Genomic DNA, 16,863 nt, shown 5'->3' with positions numbered 1-16,863 from the left:
ATTTGTAATAATGCAGGGGTGATGTCCGGAGAAGAGGTGTATAATTGGGTGTCATCGGCATAGAGATGGTACTGAAAACCAAATCTATTGATTGTCCAATAGGGGCAGTGTACAAGGCGAAAAGGAGGGGGCCTAGGACTGATCCTTGAGGAACCTGGACAGTAAGGGGAGAGGGAGGGGAAGAGGAGCCAGCAAAAGACACAGAGAAGGGAGCGGCCAGAGAGGAAGGAGGAGAACCAAGAGAGAACAGTGTGCTTGAGGCCAGTAAAGTGGAGCATAGTGAGGAGGAGCTGGTGATCCACAGTGTCAAATGCTGCAGAGAGATCAAGGAGAATCAGCAGGGAGTAGTGACCATTAGATTTGGTTGTTAGTATATCATTAGAGACTTTAGTGAGTGCAGTTTCAGTAGAATGTAAAGAGCGGAAACCAGATTATAGCGGGTCAATAAGAGGGTGATCTGAGAGATAGATTAGACAGGAGTGAACCAAACGTTCCAGGAGTTTACAGATAAAGGGAAGATTGGAAACAGGTCTGTAGTTTGCAGCGCAGTTCTGGTTGAGGAATGCTTTACTAAGTAATGGATATATGCTAGCGTGTTTAAAAGAGGAGGGAAAAATACCGGGAGAGGGAGAAATTAAATATTTTAGTTAGGTGAGTGGTGACAGCAGGGGAAAGGGGCTGAAGGAAATGTGAGGGAATAGGGTCATTGGTGCAGGTAGTAGGGTGAGAAGATGCAAGGAGCCTGGTCACTTCTTGCGTGGCTGGTTCGAAGTCAGAAAGTGAGCAAGATGCAATGTAGGAGGGAGGAGAATGCATAACATTAAGGGATTGGGAGAAAATTTCCTGTCGGATATGGTCAATTTTTTCTTTGAAATAATTGGCCAGATCGTCGGCGCTGAGGACGGTGGTTGGGGCCTGTGCTGTTTGATTAAGGAGAGAGTGAAATGCATAAAAGTGGTTTTAAATTATTGGATAGTGAGATGATGAGGTTGTTTAAAGTAGGTTTTTTTGGAGAGGTGAAGGGCAGAGTTGTATGTTTCAAGCATAAATTTATAATAGATTAAATCTTCTGCCAGATTAGATTTTCTCCACAGCCGTTTGGCACACTTAGAACACCGCTGGAGAAAACGTGTTTGTAGTGTGTGCCAGGGCTGTTGCAGCCTGTGCTGAGTTGTTTGATGTATAGGTGGTGCAGCTTCATTCAGGGTGCATTGCATTGTTTCATTATAATGCTTCAGTGCAGAGTCCAGTCGTGAGCGGGAGGTCGGAGCCAATGATGACTGCAACTTCTTCATAAATTTCTGGGTGTTAATGGCACGTATATTTCTATAAGTGTGGAAAGTGGGGGTGTCTTGAGCAGAATGACTATTTTTGACAGAGAATGACGGAAGGTTGTGTTCAGAGAGCGGAAGAGGAGAGTTAGTAAAGTCATGTACTGAGCAGAGCCAGGTGAATATCAGGTCAAGAGTATTCCCATCTTCATGTGTAGGAAAGTTAGTAAGATGTGAAAGGCTGAAGTAAGAAGTTACAGATAAAAGATGAGTGGCAGATGTGGCGAGGGGATCACCAATGGGGATGTTAAAGTCCTCCATGATGAGAGTGGGGATGTCGCAGGATAGAAAGTTTGGAAGCCAGGTGGCAAAGTGATCCAGGAACTGACCGGAGGGGCCCGGAACGCGATACACAACTGCCACTCGCAGGGAGAAGGGCCGGTAGAGTCTGACTGTATGGGCCTCAAAAGAAGGGAAGATAAAGGAGGGTACTGGGGAGATAACCTGAAAAGTACATTTTGTTGAAAGAAACAGACCAACACCTCCACCTGATCTGTTGTCAGGTCTCGAGGTATGAGAGAAGTGTAGGCCACCATATGAGAGAGCGGCGGCGGTGGTGTCCAACTGCTGGATCCAGGTTTCAGCACGGGCCAGAAGGTTAAGAGAATTTGAGAGGAAAAAGTCATGGATGTAGGAGAGTTTTACATGCTGACCGCACATTCCAAAGGGCACAATTAAAAGAGACAGAAGGCATGCAAGGAATATTTGAGGTTAGCAGGGTTTCTGAGTGTAGCAGGGAAAGAGTTAGTCTTATTATTATAAGAAGGTCCTGGATTAGGAGAAATATCACCTGCGACTAAGAGAAGGAAAGTAGAGTAAGTGAGCAGATGGTTGAGTTACTTGTGAGAGCGTTTCTTGCGTTGTATGGTGGGAATGAATGGGTCTGTACAGTATAACATTGTGAAGAGAGCATGAGAGCTGTACATTGAAGGAGAGAGGGGTTAATATGGATGACATGTGCCGAGTTTGTGAGAGAATGGTGGATTTGAGTGATTGTAGTAGCCAGAACAGAAATGGCACAAATACAAATGGTGAATACTGTTTGCAAATCAGATTACCTGGAAGCAAGTTTGTTTAATTGTCTTACCTGTCTCCTGCCCAACTGCCATGTCTAACTGCCCTGGCACTTTGAAAAATATGGTACTTCGATAAAATATGCATAAATGCACCCTGCATAAATGATGCCCCTTAGCTATGTCTCAATATATAGGGAAGTAGGTGCTTAGATCTAACACAAATTTAACTCGTTCACAATCAATCAGCTTGCTTAAGACAGCAGGAGACAATAAAATGCAGAGACAAAAAACAGACTGGCAGATCAACATGGATCATAAACTGTTAAAGTAAGTGTGATGACCTTAAAGCATCATGGATTAAATATGTAGATGTAGATGAATGAGATATATACAGTATATACCAATGAATAGCAGAGCATTACAGACATGGAAGTGTAAGCAGATGAATGACACAGCAGATGAATGAGATATATAGATATTTATCTATATATATAATCGTCTTATCCCGTCTGTCTGTCTGTCTGTCTGTGTGTCTGTCTGTCCAGGAAATCCCGCGTCGCTCATTGGTCCGCCAGCGGCCAATCAGCGCCGGGGGATTTCTAAAAAAAGATGGCGGCCGTTAGCGGCTCAACTGCGGGACGGAGCTGAGCCGCGATGCAGCGGGGAGATGAGCGCCGCGATGCAGCGGGGAGATGAGCGCCGCGAGGCGCTCATCTCCCGGCCAGTATCAGCGGAAGGACCGCTGCGGGTCGGGATACTTCTGCTGCGAGCGCCCGCTATGTCCCGGGTTCTCGCAGCGTAACTACCCGCACAGGCAGCGCCGCTCCCTGGTCCTCACCAAGACGATTCGATGATTGGTCGCGGTCTTCGGACCCGACCAATCACTGATCTTAGCGCAAAACTTAAACACCGCTGTGCTGATTGGTCGCCGACGCTGCCCGCGACCAATCACCGGTTTGGGCGCCAAATTTAAATATCAGCCGCGACCAATCACTACAGCGGTGTTTAAATGTGGAGCCAAGATCGGTGATTGGTCGCAGCCGATATTTAAATTTGGCGCCCAAATCGGTGATTGGTCGCAGTCAGCGTCCGCGACCAATCAGCACAATAGTGTTTAACTTTGGCGCCAAGATCAGTCATTGGTCGCGGGCCAAGACGGCGACCAATCACCGATTTGTGCGGCAATTTTAAATAGCGTCCGCGACCAATTGGATGTCAGCGGCGCTGCCTGTGCGGATACTTCCGCTGCAAGAACCCGGGACATGAGCGTGCGCTCGCAGCAGAAGTATCCGGACTCGCAGCGCCGCTCCCCGGTCCTCCCTTCACACCCTAGCCGCTGATGTCCCCACAGTATCCGCATGGTGTTACAAAGGTCCGGAAATTTGTGTTAAAAATCGCTGATTGGTCGCTGGCGCTGCCCGCGACCAATCACCTATTTAGGCGCCAAATTTAAATATCGGCCGCGACCAATCTGCACAGCGGTGTTTAAATGTGGAGCCAAGATCGGTGATTGGTCGCGGCCTATATTTAAATTTGGCGCCCAAATCGGTGATTGGTCGCGGGCAGCGCCAGCGACCAATCAGCGATTTTTAACACAAATGTCCGGACCTTTGTAACACCATGCGGGTACTGTGGGGACATCAGCGGCTAGGGTGTGAAGGGAGGATCGGGGAGCGGCGCTGCGGGTCGGGATACTTCTGCTCCGAGCGCCCGCTCATGTCCCGGGTTCTCGGAGCGGAAGTAGCCGCACGGGCAGCGCCGCTGACATCCATGCGGCTAGGGCGTGAAGGGAGGACCGGGGAGCGGCGCTGACATCCAATTGCTCGCGGACGCTATTTAAAAGTGCCGCACAAATCGGTGATTGGTCGCGGTCTTGGCCCACGACCAATCACGGATCTTGCCGCAAAAGTTAAACACTACGGTGCTGATTGGTCGTGGACGCTGCCCGCGACCAATCACCGATTTGGGTGCCACATTCAAATATCGGCCGCGACCACTCACCGATCTTGGCCCCACATTTAAACACCGCTGTGTGGATTGGTCGCGGACGCTATTTAAATGTGGCGCCAAAATCGGTGATTGGTCGCGGCCAGCGTCGGCGACCAATCAGCACAGCGATGTTTAAATGTGGAGCCAAGATCGGTGATTGGTCGCGGCCGATATTTAAATTTGGCGCCCAAATCGGTGATTGGTCGCGGGCAGCGTCCGCGACCAATCAGCACAGTACTGTTTAACTTTGGCCGCAAGATCAGTGATTGGTCGTGGGCCAAGTCTGCGACCAATCACCGATTTGTGCGGCACATTTAAATAGCGGCCGCGACCAATTGGATGTCAGCGCCGCTCCCCGGTCCTCCCTTCACACCCTAGCCGCATGGATGTCAGCGGCGCTGCCTATGCGGATACTTCCGCTCCGAGAACCCGGGACATGAGCGAGCGCTCGGAGCAGAATTATCCCGACCCGCAGCGCCGCTCCCCGGTCCTCCCTTCACACCCTAGCCGCTGATGTCCCCACAGTATCCGCATGGTGTTACAAAGGTCCGGACATTTGTGTTAAAAATCGCTGATTGGTCGCTGGCGCTGCTCGCGACCAATCACCGATTTGGGCGCCAAATTTAAATATCGGCCGCGACCAATCACCGATCTTGGCTCCACATTTAAACACCGCTGTACTGATTGGTCGCGGACGCTATTTAAATGTGCCGCCCAAATAGGTGATTGGTCGCGCACAGCGGTGTTTGAATTTGCCGCCGAGATCGGTGATTGGTCGCGGCCGATATTTAAATTTGGCGCCCAAATCGGTGATTGGTCGCGAGCAGCGCCAGCGACCAATCAGCGATTTTTAACACAAATGTCCGGACCTTTGTAACACCATGCGGATACTGTGGGGACATCAGCGGCTAGGGCGTGAAGGGAGGACCGGGGGAGCGGCGCTGCGGGTCGGGATACTTCTGCTCTGAGCGCCCGCTCATGTCCCGGTTCTCGCAGCGGAAGTAGCCGCACAGGCAGCGGCGCTCCCCGGTCCTCACTAATACGATTCCGCTCCCCGCTCCTCACCAATACGATTCGCTGATTGGTCGCGCTCTCCGCACGCGACCAATCAGTGATCTTGGCGCTAAAGTTAAACACCGCTCTGCTGATTGGTCGCGGCCGCTGCCCGCAACCAATCACCGATTTGGGCGCCACATTTAAATAGCGGCCGCGACCAATCACCGATCTTGCCGCCACATTTAAACACTGCTGTGCTGATTGGACGCGTCCAATCAGCGAGATTGGCGCCAAATTTAAACAACGCTCCGCTGATTGGTCGCGGTCGCTGGCCGAGATCAATCAGCAGTATTGGCGCAAAATTTAAACCCCGCTCTGCTGATTGGTCGCGGTCGCCGGACACGACTCATCAGCATTATTGGTGCCAAATTTAAACCCTGCTCTGCTGATTGGTCTCCGGCCGTGACCAATCAGCACTATTGTCGCCAAATTTAAACACCTCTTTGCTGATTGGTCGCGACTAATCAGCGATTTTGGTGCCAAATTTAAACACCGCACTGCTGATTGGTCGCGGATGGCGGCCGCGACCAATCAGTGATTTTGGCGCCAAATTTAAACAACGCTCTGCTGATTGGTCGCGGTCGCTGGCCGAGATCAATCAGCAGTATTGGCGCAAAATTTAAACCCCGCTCTGCTGATTGGTCGCGGTCGCCGGACACGACTCATCAGCATTATTGGTGCCAAATTTAAACCCTGCTCTGCTGATTGGTCGCCGGCCGCGACCAATCAGCACTATTGTCGCCAAATTTAAACACCTCTTTGCTGATTGGTCGCGACTAATCAGCGATTTTGGTGCCAAATTTAAACACCGCACTGCTGATTGGTCGCGGATGGCGGCCGCGACCAATCAGTGATTTTGGCGCCAAATTTAAACAACGCTCTGCTAATTGGTCGAGGCCGGCGACCAATCAGCGATTTTGGCGCCAAATTTAAACACCGCTTTGCTGATTGGTCGCGGTTGCCGAACGCGACCAATCAGCGATTTTGGCGCCAAATTTAAACACAGTTCTGCTGATTGCACCCGCTCGGCCGCATACCTATTCTAGAATACCCGATGCATTAGAATCGGGCCACCATTTGTCATGTCTAACTGCCCTGGCACTTTTAAAAAATATGGTACTTTGATAAAATATGCATAAATGCACTCTATAAAGAATAAAGGCAATTGCATATTTTTCCCATAGAGCATATTCCCCCACAAAATCGTAAGGAGCAGCTTAATAGGGAGGAGATTTACTGGATATATAAACTTGTGTGGTTTTATAATCATGTAAATTCATTTTTATATACAATTTTTTATTCATTTTAGGAACTTTATTTTTTATAATATTTAACATTTTTAGAAAAATGTAAATGTATTAATTTCATTGTCCGTTCTATTGAATTGCTGATGTTTAAATATAAAAATATCTAATAGCCAATAACTATAATATGCGCTATTCTATTTTGGGCTTTCTCCTTTAGATGATTATAAACGTTTTTTGAGCAGAGTTTTTCAATATAAATATTTTTTAAGTACTAAATGGCCATTTTTCTTGCATTCTGAGTGTTTTTACCGCGGTTCATTCTGGTATGCTGTTTCTTCCCCCTTTTCTCCATGCTGGTGGTCTGCGATCCCTCCATCAGTCGCATTGGATGTAGTCCTTTATAGCCTCCATGCTTGGTTTGATACTCTGCTCAAAACGGGAGCCAATGATATGAATCTTTCAAGATAGTTCCCATAACCACATCACTGCTGACCCACTTTCTTTAAGCGGTATCCGGAACCGTTCCCTTTTTGCACATCTTGTGTTCTATTTGTCTGATCTGACGTTTTGATTTCAAATGTTCTCTAAAATCTTTGCCAGGATATAATGACCTGTGGTGGCACTATACTTAACTGACATGATTTGTTATTAGGACAACATGTTTGAGTCAGTTCGAATCCAGTTGAGATAATGTATTTTTAAACGTGTTTTTTTATCATCCCAGTATATACATACCGGTGCTTCTCACTAAATTAGAATATCAAAAAGTTAATTTATTTCAGTTCTTCAATTCAAAAAGTGAAACAGAGTGATCTGTTTCAAATGTTTATTTCTGTTAATGTTGATGATTATGGCTTATAGCCATGGCCTTTTTTAGACAAAGTGGGGCCCTGGGCAAAAGTTTAAAGTGGCGCCCAAAATGCTCACATATTGCACGATCACACAAACCTTTCGGTTGTATTTACACGCGCTGAGTTCAGGCTTCTAAATGAGCGAGATCGACAATACTGAAGTCGTTCCATGCTTTTTTCCGGGCCTCTTTACACAGTCTGAGCAAGAATGATGGGCACAGAACGATCACTAGTAGATCAATCTGTCCCCATAAAGTATCATGTTATCAGCAGCACATCTGCAGTTTACACTGAGCGATGTGGTGCGGAGAACAATGATTTTAATTCTGGCATAAACAATCCAATCACCCGATGAATAGGCAGCATTTTGCTTGTTTAGTATAATGCACCTCATAGTCCTCTATACAGTATAATGCACTCCCCAATGTCCTACATAAACTATAATGCACCCAATAGTCATGCATATAGTATAATGCACTCCCCATAGTCCTCCATATACAGTAGTATAATGCACCCCCTAGTCCTCCATATACTATAATGTGCCCCATAGTCCTCCATATGGTATAATGCTCCCCCATAGTCCTCCATATAGTATAATGTGCCCCATAGTCTTCCATATAGTATAATGCACTCCCCATAATCCTCCATATAGTATAATGTACCCCCATAGTCCTCCATATAATATAATGCTCCCCTATAGTCCTCCATATACTATAATGTGCCCCATAATCCTCCATATAGTATAATGCATCCCCCGTAGTCTTCCATATAGTGTAATGCACCCCCCATACTCATCCATATAGTATATAGTCAGTCACCCTGCAGTTGGTTGCAGGAGATCTCTACGTTTAGCATTGCAGACACTTTCTTAGAGGCTGTCTCTCTAGGACCCAGCGGCTACCTTCCTCTGGTTAATTAACACCCTGGCCTGGGTGTATAAATACCTGCTGTCTGCCAGAGGGAGGTGCCGGCTATACTCACATTACCCTTTGTGAAGGCTCGGAGCAAGTGCCTTACTTCCGTCCTCATAGCTCCAGAGAGGATGGTGTTCATCTCTCTGAAGTCGACTAAAAGCTAAGCTATCTTCCCTGGTTTGTTCCCCCTTGTTGTCTTTAGTGGTCAGTGGAGATCGACTAGTGCTCATCCCCCTCCCTTCCCTAGCCAGGGCCAAACGCCAGGGAAAGACAGGGCGAGGTTCACGTGCGGCGATTGCTGACATGCCAATATAGGGACGTTAGTGGAGACAGGGTGATTGTAGATCAGCCAAGGAGGTCTCCACTCCCCTTTTCCCTAGAGTCTGGGTTCCCGTTCCCTCTTCCTTTTGTGTTGCACTAAGTCTTTCCCACACCTTGCATGACATTAGTATAATGCACTCCCCATAGTCCTCCATATACATACAATAATGCACCCCATAGTCCTCAATGTAGCATAATGCACTCCCCATAGTCCTCCATATAGTATAATGCACCACTCATAGTCCTCCATATAGTATAATGCACCCCCCATAGTCCTCCATATAGTATAATGCACCCCCCTTAGTCCTCCATATAGTATAATGCACCCCCCATAGTTCTCCATATAGTATAATGCACCCCCATAGTCCTCCATACAGTATAATGCACCTCCCATAGTCCTCCATATAGTATAATGCACCCAATGGTCCTCCATATAGTATAGTCTTGTAGACTATGAGCCCTCACGGGCAGGGTCCTCTCTCCTCCTGTAAAAGTCGGTGACTTGTATTGTTTGATTATTGTACTTGTTTTCTATTATGTATACGCCTTTTCACGTGTGAAGTGCCATGGAATAAATGGTGTTATAATAATATTAATAATATAGTGCACAGCCAATAGTCCTCCATGTAGTATAATGCACACCCCATAGTCCTCCATATAGTATAATGCACTCCCCATAGTCCTCCATGTAGTATAATGCACCTCATAGTCATCTTTATAGTATAATGCACACCCCATAGTCCTCCATATAGTATAATGCACTCCCCATAGTCCTCCTTATAGTATAATGCACACCCCATAGTACTCTATATAGTATAATGTGCTGTATAGTCCTCCTTATTGTATAATGCACCCTATTGTCCTCCATATAGTATAATGCGCCCTATAGTCCTCCACATAGTGTAATACACTCCCCATAGTCCTCCAGTTCCATATAGTACATATAGTATAATGCAGCCCCCATATTCCTTCAGTAATATGGCCACCATATCCTCACTGATTTAAAAAAAAATATATATTTGTACTCACCTCTCCCCTGTTCCCCCCACTGCTCTGGTCTCCGCAGCGTGTCTCCTCAGCAGCTCCACTGCTCGGCACAGTGTGGCATGATGAAGTGACATAATCACGCCCGCTGAGCTCAGACGTCGGACACAGAGGGGGAATGATGGGAGAGGGAGGGTGTTTTTATTTTTAATTACCGGATAAGTAATGAGGATGTCTAATAGACACCTCTCCATTACTAACTCCAGGGCTTAATGCCATCTATGATTTTTGACAAATCACAGCTGACACCAACCCCAAACCCCATTACCCTGATTGCCACTGCACCAGGGCAATCGGGAAGAGCTGGGCAAAGCACCAGAATTTGCTCATCTAATGTGATGCGACACTTCAGGGGCAACTGCGTGCTGGTATTTATAGGCTTGGGCTCTTCAGAATCCTGATTCTTGGGATTGGTAGGGGCCATGGCAGTTGGACCCCAGAGATCTGAAAATTATCCCGTGGATAAGTGATATCTTTTAAACTTGAGAACACCCCTTGAACTGTGTTGTCTGGGCTAAATGTAATGTTACATGGCGGCTTGGATTCACCAAAAATAATTAAAGGGAACCTGTCGCGTCCTAGCTGCCCTCTACACTACCCCCATAGCGTTGTTAGTGATACAGTGTGCATCACTAACAAGCTGTTTTCATGTAAAGTGGTGCAGCTATAATGATTTTATAACGTTTAATATACTTAGATCCTACCTGCATTTTCAGTCATAGGGGCGTGCTTGTCATATTCAGTCATGGGCGGGCGCAGCATTCACTCACTGCTGGCGCCGCCCATGTATTTGAGTCCTGCTCTGATATTGTGGGACGCAGGCGCACCTGTATATGTATCACAGTAAAGAATCTATGTAGTTACGGTACCACCAATATAACAATTCACAGAACTCATACCTCTTCAAGACCAAATATAACCTTTATTATCTGTATTCAAATATTGACAGCCATAAAATAACAAACCACAACATCAGTGCACAATAAGAGGAGGGGATAGTGCCTCACCCTATTTAGGCCCTATCTCACCCTGCCTTGCCGCGGAGGTTGGCACCCTATTTTCCTGAGCAATGGCGTCCCCGCTCAATGATGACTCTCCCTGGGATCCCTATAACACCCTATAATAACGGCCAGTGGGGTAAAGGGATTCTTAGTGGAGAACACACAGTTCCTTGTGACAAATAGAAAAAATGAAAAAAAATTCAAAGAGTTCTTTACATATCTGTAGCCCTGATCAGTGCAATTTGGCCACAGATACACACGGGTGCATAAATATAATCAAAAGCGCATAGCATAGATACATTTTTTAATTTTTTTTAGAAATCATGCCACATAAAAGGATAAATCTTAGAATGCACTACTTAATTTCCATGACATGGACAGAGGATCCTTTTCAAGATAATACTCAATACCCGATTAGTTTATATATATTTCATGATCACAATTAATAAATTGTCCTGGACCATGGATCCAGTAAATACATTGTCCTGGACCATGGATCCATTAAATACAAGTAAATATTACCTAGTAAATGTGACTACAATTGAATGCCCAAATAGCTCAAAACAATTCATATGTAGCTCATGACCACTGTTTGCATGTCATGAAACAAAATTCATTACCAAATCCATATATATATGACTCAATGCCTGCACAACTGAGTTTGCATGTCATGAATGAAAATATATCATGCATATATGACTCAATGCCTGTACAACTCAACGCGTTTCCCCTTTTACCAAGGTTCATCAGGAGTATCTTATTTAGGCAAATCTTTCAAAGACATAATGTATAATGTCAAGGTTTACTTATCTGAGTCCTCCATATGTAAAAACACAAAGTCTTCACCATCTCTCTGTAGAGTATTTTGGGAGTCTGGGGAGAGTCCCCACTATGATAAATGTGCTTGTATTGGAGAGTCCATCTGTTCTAACACCCTCTTATATATAAATCCCCTTCTCATTTATCAACAAAGTGCATACAATGCGCCTGGTTGACCGGATATTGCATTAATTAAACACAGGTGACATGCTCCAGCAGGCTAATATGTGTACCATAGCACGAGGAACATGTGCTTCCCGACGTGCGTCTCAAATACCGGAAGTTCACGTGCGCTCCACTGTGCAGGAAGTGGCGCGTCTCACCCATAAGAAGTCATGCGTTCCACAGTGTGCTTTCCAAATGCCGGCGCTAACAAAATCTTGTCAGGGGCACGTGACCGGAAGTCTCCGTGTGCGGACACCTGATAGTGCTCTAGGGATTGCAGATTCTGATGTGTTTTTTTGATAGAATGCATTGTAACTCAGATGTAGTTTTTTGATAGAATGCAGATATCATTCTCTTTGGGGATTCCAATAGGAGGAACATTTTTGGGATATCCTGGTACAAGAACAGACATAATCAAAAGATGCAAAGATATGTGGTTATTCTATAGATAGAAGAACCCAACAATGTGGGCCTAACGTTGCAAAAGTACTTCACCTATTAGGGACAGTGTTGCATGACAGATTTGCATGGGGTCCCTTGAAAGTCATATCCAAATCTGGAGGCATTCAAATAAAACAACTGAAATTCAGCTGTTCATTTAGCCCATGGGGTTGATGGGATTTCATTCTATATATCCATTTGAGCTCCTTCTGTAAAATCCTTTTATCCCAATCCCCCCTTCTAGCTGTGGGTTTTGTCACCTCAATAACTGAAAAGTTCAAAGAACTAAGATCACCTCGATGTTTCTCCCTAATGTGTCTCGAGATAGGTGTATCTCTAGCATGTTTGATTTCACCTATATGATCCCCTATCCTTCTCCTCAACTCTTTTAGTTTTTCCTATGTAATTTAGCGGACATGTACACTGAAATAGATAAACTACCCCAGTGGTTTTACAGTTGGCAAAATGTTTATTTTTGTAGGTCAATCCCGTTACAACACTACAAAAATGGTCACCTGTTTTTATGTACTTGCTAAAACTGCAAGATCCACATCTAAATGTACCTATACTTTGGTTATCTAGCCACATACCTCTTTTTGGGGGGACATAAGTACTATGCACCAATTGATCCTTAATGGATCTCCCACTTCTAAAGGTAATGGCAGGTTTTTTCGGAAGAAAATCAGCAATTTCTGTGTCAGTTGTCAGGATATCCCAATGTTTATCCAATATCTCTCATCTCAGTGGAACAGTCATCGAAGTTGCCCATCACTCTCAGGAGGGGATCATGTTTTTTGGGTCGTGGTCTTAATAAATCAGATCTATTGGATCCTGCTGCATTTTTTAAGGCATTAGTAAGTACATGTGCAGGATAGCCCCTATTCAGAAATCTGTTTCTCAGATGGTTAGATTGAACATGGAATAAATCCTTTGAGGAGCAGTTTCTTCTTACTCTAAGGTATTGAACCTTAGGTATCCCTCTCCTAAGTGCAGCAGGTTGATGACTGTCCCACCGTAACAGATTATTAGTCGCAGTTGGTTTACGAAATATATTAGTCTGGATACGACCCAAACTATCTTTCTCAATATTTACATCCAAGAAATTGATAGATGTAGGGTGTATCTCAGATGTGAATCTTAAGCCAATGGAGTTGTTATTTAATTCACAAATACATTTGTTGAATGAGGATGAGTCTCCATCCCATAGTACCAGGACATCATCGATAAAGCGCCCCCAGAACACTATGTGGGGGCTTCACCATGATGTTTCTTCATCACCAAAGACAGTTTTGTCCTCCCACCAGCCCAGGAACAGATTAGCATATGTGGGGGCGCATGATTGTAATATTGTGGACAATCCAGATAAGACATCTGATTTGAAACATTTGTTTCAGGAATTAACAAAAGGTTATAAGGATAATGTGAAATCCTGGTGGGAAACCCAGTGTCTCGAGAATTATATTAAAAATAGAATTATACCTAGAGGGTTGAGGATCAATTTATCACCTGCTGTAAGAGCTAGAAGCCCCGGAACTGCTTCAGAAGTGGAAGGAGGAACTGATAGACAGCTCAGTGAAATTTATGAAATTACTGTTAATTGAGGAAAAGAATACCCTTGAGAAAACGAGTAAGAAGCTAGCTGAATCTATAGAGAATATATAAAAATATAAAAAAGACCCAGAATTCTCCAGAAGGGAGTCGATCCTTCAGACAAATATAGAAAGGTTCCAATTTGAAATCAAAGAGAGAAAACAAAAGCAATTTAACCATGATAGTTCAGATTTCAGAGACAACAAAGTCTTCAATTTTTTGGATACAAAGCATAATTCCGCAGTCAGTGGAACAGACGTCTCTTCGTCTGACCTAGAGGCCTCAGACAGTGATTCGGGAAGTCTCCAGAGGGTCCTAGATTATAGTGGATTTAGTGGTGGTAGAGGAAGACCGAGAGGGAGATGGGGAAAACCTGGAAAGAAATGTTTCATACCAGCTTCTGGCAATACTGGTTTTCTCTCACAGGCCCCAATGTTGTCTCCTGGTCCATCCTCTGGTACCTTCTCCTCCTCGTCTACTACTTTTTTTTAGAGAGGAGAGGCTCGGGACTCCCATACCATCTAAGGGAACAGACAAGCAATCCTCTTTACTACATGAGGTAGATGACCAAGTAAAAAATAAGATCATCAATCTGTCACAATATCCCTTGTCTGAGATAGAAATATCGGTCTTACAGAAACTCTTGTCCTTTGTACCCACAAGTAGATATATAGAATTTGATTGGGTTAAAGATATTAACTTATTCTCTAGAAAACTTAAATGGAAGAGATTTTTTAAAACGCATAATAAATCTGAATGCGAGTCTCTTGGCATTGACGAGAGTGAACTCGCGGATGTTAGACAATTAGCAGATCTCCTCGAGGAAGGTTCAAGACCAATTGGTAGTGGACCATTCACTGATTTAAAACCAAGAAGTACAAGGATGCCCCCTTGTTCGGACAACTCGAGCATTGACATTTTTACAAAACTAGTAACCAGAGACTTACAGGACCCAGGCTTAAAAAGGAAAAATAAGGGAGGTAATTTATCCCCTAGAGAGAGAAAGGTGCTGGATGCCCTATCGGAGAATGATAATTTGATTTTTAAAGCATCCGATAAGGACAGGAACCTTGTGGTTTTGGATCATGGGACATATAAAAAAATGTACTATAGTATCTTAACTGATGAAACCACCTATGGTATTTTGCGTAAAGATCCCATTGACATTTTTAATATGGAACTGCATGCCTTACTGTCTGAGGCCCGGAAGGCAGGTTTAATTTCCAAGAGTGAACAGGACTTCATGTTCCAAAAAACTCGAATGGTTCCTGTCTTCTACTCGCTCCCAAAAGTACATAAGGGTCTTTCGCCCTTAAAAGGTCATCCCATAGTGTCAGGGAACAAATTGGTTACCCAAAACTGTGGTATCTATATAGACAAAGTACTTAGAGACTTTGTAACATCTTTACCATCATACATATGTGATACCTCTGATCTCTTGTTAAAATTGGAAGACACATCAGTTGGGGATGATGTACAGTTGGCCTCCATAGATGTGGAGGCCCTGTACAGTAGCATTCCACATGATAAGGGTTTGCAAGAAACTGAATACTTTTTGAGATCAAGGGGGTTCCATTTGACCAGACATAGTCAATTTGTTATAGACCTATTGAGCTTTCTATTGACACAATTATTTTGTTTTTCATAGTAAATTCTTCCACCAGCTCAGGGGCACAGCAATAGGGAGTGCTTGCGCCCCCACATATGCTAATCAGTTCCTGGGCTGGTGGGAGGACAAAACTGTCTTTGGTGATGAAGAAACATCATGGTGGAGCCCCCACATAGTGTTCTGGGGGCGCTTTATCAATGACGTCCTGGTACTATGGGATGGAGACACATTTGTTGAATGAGGATGAATTTGTGAATAAAATAACTCCATTGGCTTAAGATTCACATCTGAGATACACCCTACATCTATCAATTTCTTGGATGTAAATATTGAGAAAGATAGTTTGGGTCGTATCCAGACTAATATATTTTGTAAACCAACTGCGACTAATAATCTGTTACGGTGGGACAGTCATCAACCTGCTGCACTTAGGAGAGGGATACCTAAGGGTCAATACCTTAGAGTAAGAAGAAACTGCTCCTCAAAGGATTTATTCCATGTTCAATCTAAACATCTGAGAAACAGATTTCTGGATAGGGGCTATCCTGCACCCGTACTTACTAATGCATTCAAAAATGCGGCAGGATCCAATAGATCTGATTTATTAAGACCACGACCCAAAAAACATGATCCCCTCCTGAGAGTGATAGGCAACTTCGATGACTGTTCCACTGAGATAAGAGAGATATTGGATAAACATTGGGATATCCTGACAACTGACACAGAAATTGCTGATTTTCTTCCGAAAAAAACTGCCATTACCTTTAGAAGGGGGAGATCCATTAAGGATCAATTGGTGCATAGTACTTATGTCCCCCCAAAAAGAGGTACATGGCTAGATAACCGAAGTATAGGTACATTTAGATGTGGATCTTGCAGTTTTTGCAAGTACATAAAAACAGGTGACCATTTTTGTAGTGTTGTAACAGGATTGACCTACAAAAATAAACATTTTGCCAACTGTAAAACCACTGGGGTAGTTTATCTATTTCAGTGTACATGTCCGCTAAATTACATAGGAAAAACTAAAAGAGTTGAGGAGAAGGATAGGGGATCATATAGGTGATATCAAACATGCTAGGGATACACCTATCTCGAGACACATAGGGAGAAACATCAAGGTGATCTTAGTTCTTTGAACTTTTCAGTTATTGAGGTGACAAAACCCACAGCTAGAAGGGGGGATTGGGATAAAAGGATTTTACAGAAGGAGCTCAAATGGATATATAGAATGAAATCCCATCAACCCCATGGGCTAAATGAACAGCTGAATTTAAGTTGTTTTATTTGAATGCCTCCAGATTTGGATATGACTTTCAAGGGACCCCATGCAAATCTGTCATGCAACACTGTCCCTAATAGGTGAAGTACTTTTGCAACGTTAGGCCCACATTGTTGGGTTCTTCTATCTATAGAATAACCACATATCTTTGCATCTTTTGATTATGTCTGTTCTTGTACCATGATAT

The sequence above is a fragment of the Phyllobates terribilis genome, unplaced genomic scaffold (genome assembly GCF_046119375.1).
Source record: "Phyllobates terribilis strain yellow unplaced genomic scaffold, ASM4611937v1 Scaffold_3__8_contigs__length_932513732, whole genome shotgun sequence".
Lineage (NCBI taxonomy): Eukaryota > Metazoa > Chordata > Amphibia > Anura > Dendrobatidae > Phyllobates > Phyllobates terribilis.
This window is presented reverse-complemented; position numbering follows the sequence as displayed.